Source organism: Ornithorhynchus anatinus, chromosome 3 (genome assembly GCF_004115215.2).
Source record: "Ornithorhynchus anatinus isolate Pmale09 chromosome 3, mOrnAna1.pri.v4, whole genome shotgun sequence".
NCBI lineage: Eukaryota > Metazoa > Chordata > Mammalia > Monotremata > Ornithorhynchidae > Ornithorhynchus > Ornithorhynchus anatinus.
In genome coordinates, this window is record NC_041730.1 from 68811752 (window position 1) to 68830502 (window position 18751).

The 18751-nt window shown below is 43.2% G+C and overlaps 1 non-coding gene across 1 annotated transcript; it reads right to left on the minus strand.

Annotated features, from left to right (window-relative positions):
• Positions 1-17793: 17793 nt before the first annotated feature.
• LOC114810709 lies at positions 17794-17931 on the minus strand. The gene has a single exon (XR_003758404.1). It is a non-coding gene; the product is annotated as a small nucleolar RNA SNORA7 (small nucleolar RNA).
• Positions 17932-18751: the final 820 nt, after the last annotated feature.

Genomic DNA, 18751 nt, shown 5'->3' on the forward strand with positions numbered 1-18751 from the left:
TCCCAAAGGACAGCCCGACCTACCTGGCAGCTTTCAATATTGCTGCAATTTCCATTTAATGGAAAATTAGCAAATCTCTGTCACAGACCTAAAATCTGACCCACACCCCATTTGGTGTCAGGGTGGAAGGGTGGGTGAAAAACCTACAAGAAGGGGATTATTTGCTGCAGTAGAGGTAGCTGTGGGATAGATTTCTCATCACCTTGGGTACCTTGTGGGATAGCTGCAGCAAAAATTCTGAAAATTGCAAAGCAGCATAGCCTAGTGGAAAGAGCACAGGCCTGGTTTCTAATCCCGACCCTACCACTTGCCTGTTGTGTGATCTTGGACACATCAATCAATTAATCACTCAGTGGTACTTATTGAGCACTTACTAATGTACAAAGCATTATACTAAGCACGTGAGAGAGTCCAATACAACCAAATTAGCAGACATGTTTCCTGATGTGCTTCAGTTTCTTCATCTGTAAATTGGGGAGTTAATATCTGCTCTACCTTCTTAGGCTGTGAGCCCTGAGTGGTACAAGGACTGGCACATAGAAAGAGCTTACAAAGGACACAGTTATTATTATTATTAAAATAGTTGGCTCATCTGGAAGGTGAAGTTCAGTATAGTGTTTTAAGTGGTTGCCCATCTATCTCTGCATCAAACAAAAACTCCTCACCATTGGCTTTAAAGCACTCAATCACCTTGCCCTCTCCTATTTCACCTCACTTCTTTCCTACTACAATCCAACCCTCACACTTCGCTCCCCTCATGCTAACCTTCTCACTGTGCCTCGATCCCGCCTATCTCACCACCAACCCCTCGACCACATCCTGCCTCTGTCCCGGAACTCCCTCTCTCCTCAAATCTGACAATTACTCTCCCCCACCTTCAAGACCTTATTGAAGGCACATCTCCTCCAAGAGGCCTTCCCTGACTTAGCACCCCTCTTCCTCTTCTCCCATTCCCTTCTGCATCACCCTGACTTGTTCCCTTTGTTCTTCCCCTCTCCCAACCCCACAGCACTCATGTACATATCTGTAATTTATTTATATTAATGTCTTTCTCCCCTGCCCTAGATGTATTGTTGTATTGTACTCTTCCAAGCTCTTCGTATACCGCTCTGCATACAGTAAGCACTCAGTAAGTATGACTGAATGAATATCACACTACTCTGATAATCCACCTGAAATCCTTCACATGGGTTCTTAGAAATGAAGACTTTTCACTATAAACCCTCTGGGTGCAGTAGACCAACACTAATATTTGAAATGCCTGTTTCCTCATTCATCGGGGAAATTTATGGGAAAGCAGATTTCATCCAATTGGAATTACAGAACTGAACACCAAAGGCCGAGGAGCTTGAGAATACTGACGTGAAAATGCAGCCTGATCTTGGTAGGTGTAGGAACCTCTCAGCTGCCTTCGACCCTGTGACCACCCACTTCTTGAAATGTTACCTAACCTTTCACTGAGGCTATCTTGTCTCCTACTCTCTGGCTGGCTCCTTTCTCAGTCTCTTTCGCAGTTTCCTCAAGGCTTGGTTCTGAGAACCCTTTTATTCTCCATCTACACCCACTTCCTTGGAAAACTCATTCTCTCCCACAACTTCAACTATCATCTCTATGTGGATGATTATCAAATCTACCTCTCCATCCCTGACCTCTCTCCTTCTCTACAGTCTTGTATTTCCCTCTGCTTTCAGGACATCTCTACTTGAATGTCCCACCAACACCTCAAACATGACAGGTCCGAAAGAGAACTCCTCATTTTCCTATCCAAACCCTCTCTTTCCCATGTCTTTTTTCATTTCTGTAGATGACACTACCACCTCGTCTTTCTCACGTGTCTGTAACCACTCATTCAACCCACGTATTCACTCTGTCACCAAATCCTGATGGTTCTACCTTGATACCATCTCTAAAGTCTGCCCTTTTCTCTCCATCCAAAATGCTACCATGCTGATCCAAGCACTCCTCATTTCCTGCCTTGACCACCGCATCAGCCTTCTTGCTGACCTCCCTGTCTCCTGTATTTCCCCACTCCAGTTCTTACTTCACTCTGTTGCCTAGGTCATTTTTCCAAAAAAAATTCAGTCCACATCTCCCAACTCCTCAAAGATCTCCAGTAGTTTCCCATCCACTTCCACATCCTGATGATGTGCCACAGCAGATGGTTTGTAATGTTGTGACAAAGTTCCGGTGTCCTCATATTTTAAATGGGAAATGTATTAAATCAATCAGTCAGTCATTTGTGAAACAGCAGGGCTTAATGGAAAGAGCATGAGCCTGGGAGACAGAAGGAACTGGGTTCTGATCCTGGTTTCTCCTATTGTCTGATGTGTGATCTTGGGCAAGTCATTTCACCTCTCTGTGCCTCAGTCACCTCATCTTTAAAATGGGGATTAAGACTGTGAGCCTCTTGTGGAACATAGACCGTGTCTAACTTAGTAGCTTGTGTCTAGCCCAGCGCTTAGTACTGTGCCTGGCACGTAATAAGTGCTTAACAAATGAACCGTTTAAAAAAAACATATTTACTGAGTGCTTGCTGTGTGCAGAGCACTGTACTAAGCACTTGGGAGAGTACTATATAACAGAGTTTGTAGACACCTTCCCTGCCCACAGTGAGCTGTAAAAGCTGGGGTTCCTGGACATATCACTCAGCCATTTATGACTTGTTAGAGACTAATGACCATTATTCATGATGTCAGCAAGAAGGAAGAAATGTTTGCACTTCAAATTCAGAAGGCTTCTTTGTCCTCTCTCTCTAGTATTTCCTTAGGGAAAGGAGTATACTCTAACAGGTCCAAAGATTTGGAAACCCTGGAGGAAGTCATTATGCAGATCACTTTTGGAACTACTGGTAGGGCTTTGTATCAAGTTTTTAAAAGGGTGTCACAACGCATTTTCCAGAAGGTGACAGTCATTTCTAATGCCTGCTATTATCCCATATACGGAGATGAAATTCCCTCTCCATTTTAAACTGATCCTTAATTGAAGCTATTACAATACTGTCCAGCTCTTTTAAGATCTCAATTTTTTCTTTACTTAAGGAGTTTGTAAGAAGAGCATAGTATGTCTAATCATCAGCTATTGATATTTTAGGATAAAGTCTTTGTGTGCTTCTGAAAAGTCTTTTGGATGGCAATATCACTGTAACCACCAATATTTTGAATTTTTTTCTGAGCTGATTAATGTGTTGCAGAAAGCCTCTGTTAATTTAAAAATGTCCCCATTTTATATACCTTAAGTTAGAATGTGAACTCCTTGAGGACAGGGATCATGCTTAGTAGCAGATAAGCAGTGTGGCCTAATGGAAATAGCATGGGCCTGGGAGTCAGAGGACCTGAGTTCCGATCCCAGGTCTGTCATCTGTCTGCTGTGTGGCCTTGGATCAGTCACTTAATTTTTCTGTGCCTCAGTTTTCTTAACTGTTAAATGGGGATTAAATCCTACTTCCTACTATTTAGACTGTGAACCCCATGTGGGACAGGGACTGTGTCCAATTTGATAATCTTGGTAATATCCCAGCTCTTAGTACAGCATATAACTAGTATTATAATTGTTTATTATCATTTTAATAAGAACTTTACTCTCCTAAGAGCTTCATACAGTGCTTAGCACAGAGTAAGCACTCTCTAAAAATTACTGATTGTCATTACTTCAGGGATAGGCACTGTGGTAAAACATGGAATCTAGACCAGGAGGAAGAGAATCAGTGAAATAATGTTTAGGTGACCACTCGTTGGGGAGAAATTTTATGTAAATAATTTCTGTACATTCTTTTTAGCAAATAGATTCTATGACATCCTTATTCAATTCATTAGAACAAAAATGATCTAGAAAGACCCAAATCAGCAGTCCAATATACACTTTGACCTGAATTATCTGTATATTTGCGGACAAAAACCCCACATACCTAAAATATCCAGATAATTTAGCCCCAAAGAATGTTTTGGGAGTGTGAATGATCCAGATGGCATGTGTCTGGAACATGTCCCAGTTGAATCAAAATTGTTTTCGGAATGAGAGATGAAAAATTCCAGCTCTTCCTCCTTAGCCGTACCCCATAAATTGATGCTTACAGTATAATTAACCCTCTCCCCCTTCATATTGGACAGGCCACCACCCTCCCCACCTTCAAATTTATCCTAAAATCACATTTCTTTTATGAGGCCTTCCTAAGCCCTCACCTCCCCTACTCCCTCTCCCTTCTGCGTCACCTATGCACTTGGATAATAATAATAATGATGGTATTTGTTAAGCAGTTACTATGTGCCAAGCACTGTTCTAAGCACTGGGGTAGATACAAGGTAATCAAATTGTCCCATGTGGGACTCACATTCTTAATCCCCATTTTGCCGATGAGGTAACTGAGGCACAGAGAAGTTAAGTGACTTACCCAAAGTCACACAGCTGATAAATGCCAGAGCCGGGATTAGAACCCACTATCTCTGACTCTCAACCCCATGCTCCTTCCACTAAGCCACACTGCTTTTCAACCCTTTAAGTAATTGATATTCACCCCACCTTAAGTTCCGTAGCATTTATGTACATATCCCTACTTCATTTTAATGTCTGTCTCCCCCTCTGGAATGTAAGATCCTGGTTGGCAGGGAATGTGTGTACCAACTCTGTTGCAATCTACTCTCCCAGACATTTAGTACAGCGCTTGAGAATAAATGGTGGTATTTGTTAAGCGCTTACTATGTGCAAAGCACTGTTCTAAGCTCTGAGGGATACAAGGTGATCAGGTTGTCCCACGTGGGGCTCACAGTTTTAATCCCCATTTTACAGATGAGGGAACGGAGGCACAGAGAAGTGAAGTGACTTGCCCACAGTCACACAGCTGGCAAGTGGCAGAGTCAGGATTCGAACTCATGACCTCTGACTCCCAAGCCCGGGCTCTTTCCACTGAGCCATGCTGCTTCTCATAGAGAAGCAACATGGCTTAGTGGAAAAAGCCCAGATTTGGGAGTCAGAGGTTGTGGGTTCTAATCCCGGCTCCGCCACTTGTCTGCTATGTGACCTTGGGCAATTCACTTCACTTCTCTGGGCCTCAGTTACCTCATCTGTAAAATGGGGATGAAGACTGTGAGCCCCACGTGGGACAACCTCATTACCTTGTATCTATCCCAGTGCTTAGAACAGTGCTTCTCACATAGTAAGCGCTTAACAAATACCAACATTATTATTATTTGCCCACAGTTAAGTGCTCAGTAAGTACCACTGATTAATCAAGAAATGAAAGTAAAAATCAGGGTTTTTGAGTTTGTTTTCAATTTATCTACAAGAAGATTTAAAGACCTGCCTTTTAACAAATAACAAGGCCAAGACAAGCTGACACCCCCTCCTCTCCCAACCTCCCCTTCTCCAAGCCTATAATGAAAGATTGTTTTCTTTTCTGAGATTGGGTGGAACCCTTTGAACTCCTGGAAAAAAATGTTCCCTAACCACTTCACTAACCCTAGGAGGTGTGGAGGCAACAACATACAGCATTTTCAGGTCATTACTCTCAAGTTTCTTGACCTTTTGTGTAAAGTTCTGTAATTTCAAATGAAGTCTAGTTTCTTGTAAACTTCTCCTAAGAATGAGGAAATAGCCATTTCAAATATTAGTTTCAGTCTACTGCAAGCAGAAAGTTTATCCTGAAAAGTTGATAATTATATCCATTTGTTTATGATGGGAAGATAGAATTGGGGAGCACACAATAATGGGGAATAATGGTGAGTAATACCAGTCTGAAGATCATAAGAACATAAGCAGGGCCATCAGTGAACTAGACTATTGTCTCTGTCAGCCTAGTGTTCTGTCTTCAACAGTACCAATAAAATGCTTGGAAGAATCATGAGGTGGCTGTCCTTGATATTAATCCAAAATATTTCAGGGTATGACTCCGAAGCATCTTAGCCTAGTGGATAGAGCATTGGCACAGAATCAGAAGGACCTGAGTTTTAATCCCGGTTTCACCACTTGTTGGCTGTGTGAATTTAGGCAGGTCATTTAACTTCTCTATGCCTCAGTTACTTCATGTGAAAAATGGGGATTAAGATTAAGAGTCCCATGAGGGACATATATAGACTATGTCCAACCTGATTGGTTTGTGTCTACCCCAGTATGCCTACTATCTGCCTGGCACATAGTAAGCTTTTAACAAATACCATTAAAAAAGCAACCAAAACATCTTTTCCATTCTGTAACTTTAACTTTCGCTCTAGTGACCTAGCTGTGCAGTGTCAAGGTTTAACTTAATCTATTCCCTGTTTCCACTGAATTAAAAACAAGATGGGGAATGGTTTGGTTATTCAGCAGTCATTAGGATCCTCTTTGCTATGTTATGTAAATCTGTCTGTGATACAGTAAGAGTTGTGAGATGAAAGTTATGGACTGTGAGAGGCTTCTGCCGCTTTATAACTCCCTCATAGTCTCTGGTAGATATTGAGTATGAGTCTTGCTCTACCTGCCACTTGGCTAAAATGAGACATAGCTGAGGGGTATCCCCACTTCTGAACAACCACACTACATAAAACCCGGAGAAATATTAATTGCTGAAGGAATCTTGGAACTAAAAGCCCTATCCAATATTATGTCCAATCTCTGCTGGGATATCATTTCCCTTCTCCTCCTTCTCTCCCGCTGGTCTGTTCTGAGCAGTTTTCCTCTCTCTCCAGACTCTCTCACTTTTTTCCTGCCAACCTCCCATTTTTTTTTTTAAATCAGTGCACTCCAGGTGTTCTGATATTGTCCCAGCTCAACACACAGGGAATAGAGGGAGCCTGTGGCTCATCTGGGGAAAGTGAGGAGAGGCAGCAGGGAAAGACGGAAGGAAGCAGGGAAGTCACCAGCTGGGCCTGGAGATTGGAGGTCCTGGGGACCCAGTGATCAAACAGGGGCCGAGCCCTGATGGAGGAGGGGATGGCAGCAGAGACTCTGGAGCCTGGTTACTGGGGAAGAAAGAGAGCAGAGAGTCAGCTGGGACAACAGGGTTTGGTAGGATTCAGGAATCTGATCTCTGGGAGAGGCACCCACCCCCCTGCTATCAGGCTGAGAGAAGCTGGGAAGACCAGGGGAGACTGGGATGAAGAAATCACAGCATGACAAAGTAGAAAGAGACCGGGCCTCAGAGTCAGAAGGTCATAGGTTTCAATCCCGTCTCCACCACTTGACTGCTGTGTGACCTTGGGCAAGTCACTTCACTTCTCTGGCCTCAGTCACCTCATTTCTAAAATGGGGATTGAGACTGTGAACCCCACATGGGACGGGGACTAAATCCAATGCGATTTGCTTGTAACTACTCCAGAGCTTAGTACTGTGCCTGGCACAAATTAAGTGCTTAAGAAAAACCATCATCATTATTCAGTCTACAGTATAGGGTTCAGTTGCCATGTCAAAAGCAGGAAAGTAATTACATTAAATCTAAAGGAAAACATGCACCACAATAAGATGGGACAATATACACCCTCAGTTTATAAAACCTACAGTAGGTCTGCCCTGAAAATTTCACTTAGAGGTAGGCACAATATGTGATTATTAATTAAATCAGCAAATAGTTGCGCTGTTTTATCCTCAACTCTGCTGCTTGTCCTGCATTTTTACACAAGAGGTGGGTGTGATTGACTATTTGCCTTTTTTCTATAGGGGTACTAGTCTCTCTCTCTCTTTCATTCTCTCTTTCTCTCTCCCCTCCCCCTCCCTGACTCTCTTGCTTGAACTTCAAACCAGTTTTGCAAATAGGTTTAAAAACATTTCAGCGTTAACATTTTTCCCCCAGTCTGCAAGGTTTTTACTTCCTGGGCATGCTAATCACATAGTGATTATTCAAATGACATTCCCAAAACTTGTTCGGTGCATCAAGTTTTGCCGGAGTTTGAACCTCTGGACCAAATCCAGAGTCCCCATTATGAACTTTAGAGTTCTACTTTATGATCAGTGTGCTATCTGCTCTCCTCTGTCATCTCCAAGACTAAAGGTTTTGTTCCAGTTGACCTTTCTTTTTACAGCTCCTGTACCCAGCCCTGCCTCTGAGCCTTGGCCCAAGTTATTCAATCGATCAATCATTCAATCAATGGTATTTATTGAGCACTTACTGTGGGAAGAGCACTGTACCAAGTGCTTAGGAGAGTACGCTATAACACAGTTGACAAAGAACAGCCTTCGTGTTCCTCCTTGCCATGCCGCTGGTGTAGTGGATAGTCAGAAGATCACGGGTTCTAATCCCGCATCCACCATTTGTCTGCTGTGTGACTTTGGGCCAGTCACTTCACTTCTCTGTGCCTCAGTTATCTCACTGGTAAAATGGGGATTGAGATTGTAAGCCCCACATGGGAGAGGGAGGGAGAGGGACTGTGTCCAACCCAATTTGCTTGTATCCACCCCAGCAGTAAGTACAGTGATTGGCACATAGTAAGTGCTTAATAAATACCACAGTTACTACTCCTACTATCATTATAATCTCTCCTTTAATTGCAGCTCAAAGCCCACCTTACCTGGGACACTTACCCTAATTAACCCCACTCATTCTCCAACTGGACAGAGCAGTCTGGGAATCCCTCCTCCCCCAACACAATTAATTAGTAGTATTTATTGAGCATCTACTATTGACTGAATTCTTAGGAGCATATAACAGAAATTAAAAACATGGCTTCTCGCAATCCACAGTTATATGATAACCAGTAAATAACCAATCAGTATTATTTATTGAGCAGTTACTATTTTCAGAGCACCCTACTGAACCCTTGGGAGAGTACAACAGAAATATAAAGCACAGCCCCAATCAAACAACCAATAAATCAATAGCATTTATTGAACACTTACTATGGGGAGAGCACCATAGAAAGCACTTGGATGAGAACAATAGGGTTGGTAGACACAATCGTTCCCTCAAGAGGCTTAGAATTTACTGCATATATGTATGTATTTACTGCACATATATGCAGTATTTATACCGCTATTGTTTGTCCATCTTGCCACCCAAGTTTAAACAGCCACCATTCTTGAGGGGTTATATTAATTTTGTAAAGGGTATCCCTAGCACTATTCTCAACAAATCCTTAGTGAAGATGATGTTGATGATGAATTTTTACTCCCTAAATTAGTGTAACGTGTTGATCAAGGGAGGCCATGTATTCAAGCAAATTGAAGCTGAACGTCATTAGATGTGTATCCAAAGATTTTTCCAGGTGGAGTATCCTCTACTGTGAATACAACTTAATAAAACACACTATCTGGGGCTCACCAGAAATACACTAAACATCATTACTAAATTGAGGTATAATCCAACTCTTGATACTTTTTCCATGTAATATGCTTTTCATTTGGATTCATATTAATGTCTATGAGGAAACAAGACAGGAAAATAGTGTTAAAACAATTTGAAAGAAGGAAAATTGGAATCAGACTGCCATATTAGATTTTTAGCTCTTTGGATGTTTATTAACAGTTCTAATGGAGGGAAAGAACTGTTTGAACACTCTGGGAAGACTGAGGGTGGCAGGAGAGGATTTAAAAGTGTTTCCTCTGTGCTGAAGGAGAGAATAGTTTTATGGGCTGCATCTGGAATGTACCATGTCCTTGAGGGAATGTGGCAACCCAGGAGTGTGTGTGTGTGGGGGTGTGGTGGAAGGGGAAGGATGATGGTGGCTGGGGACATGGGCATACTGGGTTTTAAATAGCATCTCTGGGTGCACAGCTGCAATCGTATCTTTCCAAGAGCCTTGTGGAAGAGCAATGGACATAGACTATTCATTCAATAGTATTTATTGAGCGCTTACTATGTGCAGAGCACTGTACTAAGCGCTTGGGATGAACAAGTCGGCAACAGATAGAGACAGTCCCTGCCGTTTGACGGGCTTACAGTCTAATCGGGGGAGACGGACAGACAAGAACAATGGCACTAAACAGCGTCAAGGGGAAGAACATCTCATAAAAACAATGGCAACTAAATAGAATCAAGGCGATGTACAATTCATTAACAAAATAAATAGGGTAACGAAAATATATACAGTTGAGCGGACGGGTACAGTGCTGTGGGGATGGGAAGGAAGAGGTGGAGGAGCAGAGGGAAAAGGGGAAAATGAGGCTTTAGCTGCGGAGAGGTAAAGGGGGGATGGCAGAGGGAGTAGAGGGGGAAGAGGAGCTCAGTCTGGGAAGGCCTCTTGGAGGAGGTGATTTTTAAGTAAGGTTTTGAAGAGGGAAAGAGAATCAGTTTGGCGGAGGTGAGGAGGGAGGGCGTTCCAGGACCGCGGGAGGACGTGACCCAGGGGTCGACGGCGGGATAGGCGAGACCGAGGGACGGCGAGGAGGTGGGCGGCAGAGGAGCGGAGCGTGCGGGGTGGGCGGTAGAAAGAGAGAAGGGAGGAGAGGTAGGAAGGGGCAAGGTGATGGAGAGCCTCGAAGCCTAGAGTGAGGAGTTTTTGTTTGGAGCGGAGGTCGATAGGCAACCACTGGAGTTGTTTAAGAAGGGGAGTGACATGCCCAGATCGTTTCTGCAGGAAGATGAGCCGGGCAGCGGAGTGAAGAATAGACCGGAGCGGGGCGAGAGAGGAGGAAGGGAGGTCAGAGAGAAGGCTGACACAGTAGTCTAGCCGGGATATAACGAGAGCCCGTAATAGTAAGGTAGCCGTTTGGGTGGAGAGGAAAGGGCGGATCTTGGCGATATTGTAGAGGTGAAACCGGCCGGTCTCGGTAACGGATAGGATGTGTGGGGTGAACGAGAGGGACGAGTCAAGGATGACACCGAGATTGCGGGCCTGCGGGACGGGAAGGATGGTCGTGCCATCCACGGTGATGGAGAAGTCTGGGAGTGGACCGGGCTTGGGAGGGAAGATGAGAAGCTCAGTCTTGCTCATGTTGAGTTTTAGGTGGCGGGCCGACATCCAGGTGGAGACGTCCCGGAGGCAGGAGGAGATGCGAGCCTGAAGGGAGGGGGAGAGGACAGGGGCGGAGATGTAGATCTGCGTGTCATCTGCGTAGAGATGGTAGTCAAAGCCGTGAGAGCGGATGAGTTCACCGAGGGAGTGAGTGTAAATGGAGAACAGAAGAGGGCCAAGAACTGACCCTTGAGGAACTCCAACAGTTAAACTATATTGGGGAGGAACAGGAGAGGGTACAAGATGTAACAGAGACAATCTCAAACTCAAATATGTGAACAAGGCCTATAAAATGAGTAGCGGAATGGTAGCTAAGATGATGCTTGAAGAATAGTAGCCTTGGGCTGTGTTTGCTAATAGAGATGATGTCCTCAGTCACACTTTAATGTCCAAAGTGAAAAGCATACTCGTGGCTCTGGGAAGGAAGGCTGTAGAAAAAAATGGTTTGCAGTTTCCCTCAACAAATGCCAGAAGCCCCAGTGTTCCTATAATGTGTTTTTGCAAAAACCCATGCTTTATTAATAATAATAATAATAATGATGATGTTGGCATTTGTTAAGCGCTTATTATGTGCAAAGCACTGTTCTAAGTGCTGGGGAGGATAGAAGCTGATCATGTTGTCCCATGTGGGGCTCATAGCCTTAATCCCCATTTTACAGATGAAATAACTGAGGCCCAGAGAAGTTAAGTGACTTGCCCGAAGTCACACAGCTGACAAGCGGCAGAACTAATATTTGAACCCATGATCTCTGACTCCCCAGCCCGTGCTCTTTCCATGAGCCATGCTGCTTCATCAGGGTTTCTGATGTTAAGTGTGTCAGCTCACGCCTGGGTGCACAACCGTTTCTTTCGACACTGTGGTTCACTGACTCCAAACCCCAGCTGTACTTTAGTCAATAAATATGATTGAATGGATGAATGAATGAATGAAGACCCACGAGCAACTGTGAACAGGGAATGATAAATAGGTTTGTCTGACTGGAGCAGGGGGTAGGGTCTGGGGACACCACTATCAATGCCAAAAGCTTTTACCGACTGCAAATCTGTGAGGAGAAGAAGAAGGAGGAGGAAGAGAAGGAGGAGAAGGAAGAGGAAAAAGAGGTGAAGAAGGTGGAGGAGGTAGAGAAGGTGAAGGAGAAAGACAGATCTAGGAAGCTATTTGAATGAAGGAAGAGAGAAGAGGTGGCAATCTGGGGAGAATGTTTCTGGAACATAGTGTAACTGGGGTGTAGTAAGTAGAAAGAGAGAAGACAGTCCCTTAATGGAGGGCTGCAAACCCCATGATTAGGAGTTGCAATTTAAAGAAAAAGAAATCATGTGCATGATAGTGATCATTTTGTCTCCAACTCTATTTAAAAATGTAGAGGAGGAAATGAGTTTAAATTGCAGGAGGAGGAATTTAAAACTAGACATAAATATGGCCGTAGGTTTGTGACTACTTTGCCTTGCTAATTAATAATGTAAGCTCCCAGGAGGCAAGGAACACATCTATTTAAATTTTGTTGTATGACAGTTAATCCTGTGACACATTCAAATTGATATTTAAAATGCATTTGATGATGATGTTGAAATCGTGGTAATGACCAACGATTGCTATTAAAGTATTAATAATTATTCAAGTAATAACATTTACTCCAGGAGAAGACATAAAGTAAACGTTAGCACTAGGCCTGGCTGAATAAAATTCAAGGAGTCAGTGATGACTTGGGTTTCTAGTGCTTTTACAGAAATTATCATTATTATTATTATTCTTACTGTCATATTAAATGCTTACTATGTGTCGAGCACTGTTCTAAGCACTGGGGTAGATATAAGTTAATCAGGGTGTACACAGTGCCCATCCCACAGGGGCTCACAGTCTTAGTAGGAAGAAGAACAGTTATTAAGTCAACAAGTTAGAGATGTGGAAACTGAGGCCCAGAGAATTTAAGTGACTTACCCAAGGTCACACAGCAGGCAACTGGCAGAGCCAGGATTAGGCTCCAGGTCATCTGACACCCAGGCCTATTCTCTTTCTACTGTGCCCATGCTGCTCCTCATGGAAACATGATAGAAACGGTGATATTAGGGCAGAGAGGTCATTTCTTAAGCATTTTTGGATCAAACAGGACAATATAGTAATTTAATCACTGGATTTCTCTTTTGTAATGCTATTCCAAACAAATTCTCAAAATATGGTCTGCTACATTCTGACCTCCCAACCTCCTTTCTCTCCCAACTCCAGTTCTGACTTCACTCCGCTGCCCGGATCATCTATCTTCAGAAACGTCAGGACACATCACCTTCCTCTTTAAAAATCTCCAAGAGTTACCCATCCTGGACACATTTCAAACTGATTACCTTATATCTACCCTAGCACTTAGAACAGTACTTGGCACATCTTCAGAGCCCTACTGATAGCTCACCTCCTCCAGGAGGCCTTCCCAGACTGAGCTCCCCTTTCCCTTTGCTCCCCCTCCCCTCCTCCCACCCTCTTCTCTTCCCCCTTCCCCTTCCCTCAGCACTGTGCTCATTTGTATATATTATTTATTACCCTATTTATTTTGTTGATGAGGTGTACATCCCCTTGACTCTATCCTGATGATGTTGTCTTGTTTTGTTTTGCTCTGTTTTGTTCTGCTGTCTGTCTCCCCTATTTGGACTGTGAGCCCAACCACTGGGCAGGGATTGTCTCCATCTGTTGCCGAATTGTACATTCCAAGCGCTTAGTACAGTGCTCTGCACATGGTAAGTGCTCAATAAATACTATTGAATGAATAAATGAATCCACCTCCGTATCAAACAATAACTCCTCACCATTGGCTTTAAAGCAGTCCATCACCTTGCCCACTCCTTCCTCACTTCGCTTCTCTCCTTCTACAACCCAGTCCACACATTTCTCTCCTCTGGTGCTAACATTCTCACTGTGCCTCCATTTTGCCTGTCTTGCTGATGACCCCTGGCCCAAATCCTCCATTTGGCCTAGAACGCCCTCCCTCCTCAAATCCGCCAGACAATTACTCATCCCCTGTTCAAATCTCTATTGAAGGTACATCTCCTCCAAGATGCCTTTCCAGACTAAGCCCCACTTTTCCTCATCTTCCACTCCCTTCTCTATCACCCTAACTTGCTCCCTTTGCTCTCCACACCCCCGCCCCCCTGCCCTCCAGCTCCACAGCACTTATGTATATATCTGTAATTTCACTTATTTGTACTGAAGTCTACTTATTTGTATCGCTGTCTGTCTCCCAGCCTCGAGACTGTGAGCTAGTTGTGGGCAGGGATTGTCACTCGTATTGGTGTATTGTACTTTCCCAGGCTCTTACTACAGTGTTCTGCACACAGTAAGCGCTTTATAAATGCGATTGAATGGATGAAAGGTATCTTTATTACAATATGCGCCCTTCTTTTGACTTTAGAGTGCTACTGATTTTCTTTCCTGGTAATCAAAGGCCATTTTACATATCTTAGATATACGTAAATGTACTCTCTTTATTCTTATTCTCCCACTTCTTTTCAAACTACTACTCCCTTCATTTCTCCTACTTCCTCCCTTCTGCTTTGCCTATGCACTTGGTTCTGTAGTTTTTAAACATTTGATACTTACCTAATTTTTAGCTCTACAGCGCTTATGTACATAACAGTGATTTATTTCAATGTCTGTCTTCGCTCTCTAGACTGGAAGCTCCTTGTGGGCATGGAATGTATTCTCCCAACTCTGTTGCATTGTACTCCCCAAGGGTACAGATTTAAGTGTAAGGGTGACACAGAAGGGAGAAAGAGTAGGATGTTACCAGTCCTGAAATGTTTACTTCAGCAATAATAGTCAAAAACACAAAGAAAAGCATTTCCTGTGGATCTTCATGGAACTCAAACGTACAAGAGACCTTGATGGCCCATTCTTTTTCTTGCTTAACCTACCTGATTAACTGTACTGGACAGTTCACTCTGTCTGCATGGGTTATGACTTCTTCCTTGATCAGTAATTCTGGACCTTTGTGGAAAAAGACTGCCTCTATTCCACTTGGTGCTCGGTCTTTTTCATTCAGAACATTCAGTTCAGTGCACAAGAATTTATTAAATGCCCATAGAGTACATTGCATTTTACTAAGCACTTGAGTAATTAGCACACTGAGAAAAAACAAGGACAACTTGGTTAGTGCTCACCCTTTCCCTATTGCCTCAATCTTTTCTCTCTCTCTTACTCTTATTATTATGTACAAACCTGTTCAACTTGGCTCCTTGGTCTCCATCACTTCAGTAAAACCCTCCCATAAGAACATAAGACCATAAACAATGCCATTACTAGGTTAGAAAAATAGTCCACCCAGCCTGCGATTCTACCTCCAGCAGTGGCTGCTGCTCAAGCTTCCAAGGGTGCCTGCTCGGCCTAGTGAAAAGAGCCCAGGCCTGGGAGTCAGAACATTGGGATTCTAATCCCTCTCCTGCCACTTGCCTGTGGTGTGACTTTGGGCAAGTCACTTCACTTCTCTGGGCCTCAGTTCCCTCACCCGTAAAGGGGGGATTCAATGTGAGCCCCATGTGGGATCTGTTGATCTTGTATCTACTCTAGCACTTAGAACAGTGCTCAGTACATAGGTGCTTAACAAATACCATTATTATTATTATCTTTTTTATTATTATTTAGTGAACAGCTACATGCCCCCCTAGTCATATCTTTCATAAACTTCACACATTCCCTGTGAGCCTTGATATTTCCACACTAGAGTCACAATCTTTTTGTTTATCCTCATGTAGAGGCTACTCCAAAACATTTTTTGGTTTCAGTACTCTTCCCTGCTTGTTCTCCAGCTCTATTACTTTCTTCCTAAAATGAGTGTCCTTTGTGGTGCTGTCATGTTTCACATTAGCAGTGCCTAGTGCAGTCTTCTCTTTTTCTCCTTGCCTCTTGTTCCTTAGGAATCTTTTTATAAAGAGAGCTTAAAGCTTCTTTGCCAGGAGTCCAGCAACTTTCTCACGAAATACCCTCAGCCAGTTTTGGGCTGATGTCATTTGTTCATATTTAATTTATCAACTGGGAACTTAAATTTCCTGAGCAATTATCTCAATCCAATCTGATTCCCCTGACCACCTGGACTAAAAAAACAACTTGTGTGTGGGGAATCTTGCTAATATTTTCCTCAGTAAAGACCAAACTAATGAATCCACTAAGCCTCTTGGCTATTTGTTTTAATTTTTGAAAATAACCTTCCTAGTCTGTTTCATGCTTTTGATGTATTTCCAGATCATTTATTATTAACTTTGGCAACTCTGGCTGATATTCCGCAGATCCCTTTCAAGCCACACTTTCTTGGTACGTAACTTCTCCAGTTTTTATGGGTCTTCCGATTCTCACTCTGGTAAGCTTTCCATTTCACCATTCCCATCCCCACCAACCCCTTATGCACCCCATCTCTGAAGGACTCTTTTTCTTTACTAGATAGCATTTCTACTGGCTTGCCATTTTGTGTTTCCATGATATATTTAACTTGAGTCTATATTACGGTATTTTCTTTTTAAATAATGATAATAATTGTGGTATTTGTTGAGCACTTACTGTGTGCCAGACACTGTACTAAGTGCTAGGATGGGTACATTAAATAGGGTTGGAGGTGGTCCCTGTCCCATGTGGAGCTCACAGTCTCAATCCCCACTGTACAGATGAGGCCCAGAGAAGTGAAATGATTTGCCCAAGGTCACACAGAAGACAAGTGGCTGAAATGGCCTTCAAGTTTCTTGCATGTAACTTCAGCTTTTACCCACATCTTGTATGATTTCTCCAGCTGAGGTTTGCATTTTATTATAGTTCCCTTGCTTTATTTTTGTTTGGACTTTCTACTCCCAGACAAAATGCTACATTTAGTCATTTCATGATCACTATGGCAGAACGGCTGTCTTATGTAAACCTTTGGCATCACATTCTTAGCACTTTTCAAAATTAAATCCTTGCATTAATTTTTGTTTATATGTTCTAGGATTAGTTGATCCCACAAAGCTTACTTCCACTTCTTGGCCTGATGAGTGATTTAGCCAATCAATGTAAACTATTCAGCAATTATCATAACCCATCGTGACTACTGAGTCTCAGCTTCCTCACTGACCTCTCTGCCTCCTAAGCCTCCCCATTCCAGCCATTACTTCATTTTGCTGCCCAAATCAATTTACTAAAAAAAGTTCAGTTCACATCTCCCCATTCCTCAAGAACCTCCAGTTGCCTATCCACTTCTGCATTAAGTAGAAACTTCTTACTGTCAGCCTTAAAGCACTTCAGCTCATCCCTTCCTACCTTACCTTACTACCTTACCTCACTACAGCCCCCAGTCTGCACACTTCATTCCTCCTGTGCCAGCTTACTTACTGTACCTCAATCTGATCTATCTCACTGCTGACCCCTTGCCCATTTGGCCTGGAAATCTCCCACTTCAAATACGACTTACTGCCACTCTCCCCACTTTCAAAGCTCTATTAAAATAACATCTCCTCAAATCAGTCTTCCCTGCCGAAGCCTTCATTTCCCCAGCTCCCTTTCTCTTCTAAGTCACCTACGCACTTGGATTTGTACCCTTTAAGCATTTGCTATTCACCCTACCCTCAGGTTCACAGTACTTCAGTACATATCTGTAATTGATTTATTCGAATTTCTGTCTCTCCCCCTCTAAACTGTGAGCTCCTTAATATTCATGGTATTTGTTAAGTGTTTGTTATGTGTTGAACACTATTCTAAGCTCTGGGGTCTTATCTTATGCTGTCTAATTGTTTCCAACCCAGAGCGACTCTATGAACACATGTCTCCCAGAATGCCCCACCTACATCTGCAATTGTTCTGGTAGTGGATCCACAGAGTTTTCTTGGTAAAAGTAGAGAAGTGGTTTCCATTGCCTTCTTCCTTGCAGTCAGTCAACTTGAATCTCCAACCTCGACCTTCTCCCATGCCACTGCTGTCTAGCACAGGTGAGTTTTGACTTGTAGCAGATTGCCTTCCACTCGCTAGCCACTGCCCAAGCTAAGAATGGAATGGATATATCTCTGCTTGACTCTCTCTCCCATAGCCAAGACTGGTAGAATACTGGAAACTCTCCAGGTGTGAGCCTGGTAGGGGAAGTTCTGGGCTAGATGTAAACCCGTCATTGGACAGGGTTTGTCTCTGTTGCCAAATTGTACATTCCAAGCACTTAGTACAGTGTTCTGCACATAGTGAGCGCTCAATAAATACTATTGAATGAATGAATAAGAGTTAAGCAGTTTGGACACAGCTCCTGTCCCACAAGGGGCTCACAGTCTATGTAGGAAGGAGAAGAGGTATTAAATTCCCATTTTACAGTTGAGGAAACTAAGATGCAGAGAAGTTAAACAATTTACCCAAGATTGCACAGCAGGCAAGTGATGGAGCTTGGATTAGAACCCAGGTCCTCTTATTCCCAGACTCAGGCTTTATACATTAAGCAACACTGTTTTCCCACATGCTCCTTATGGGCTGGAAATGTGTCTACCAACTTCACAGTGTCATACTCTCCCAAGCATTTAGTACAGGGCTCTGCAGCCAGTAAGCATTCAGTAAACACCAGTGATTGATTGATTGATTGAGCATAATTGCTCCCTCTCTCCCATCATAAAACCTGCCATAATTTAACAGTTTCCCCCATAATTTCCCTCTTGTTTTCCTTATTCCAGGCAAGAGATAGAGTTTTTGGTTTTTATCCAAAGTACAGAGAGGTTCACCCCCTTCTCTATTCTTGAGAGGCCAAGTTGGGCTTCTAGTGACCATCCTTGACCTGCTTCTGTCAGTCCTCTCCCATTTTTTTTTCAGCTCCTCCTCCTTCTCTTTGGTTTCCTCTTTCTGATTTTCTCTGTCATGGAAACTCCCCCCACCCTCTCCCCCTGCATTGTCTGTTCTTTTTTGCTGCTCCCTAAGTCACATT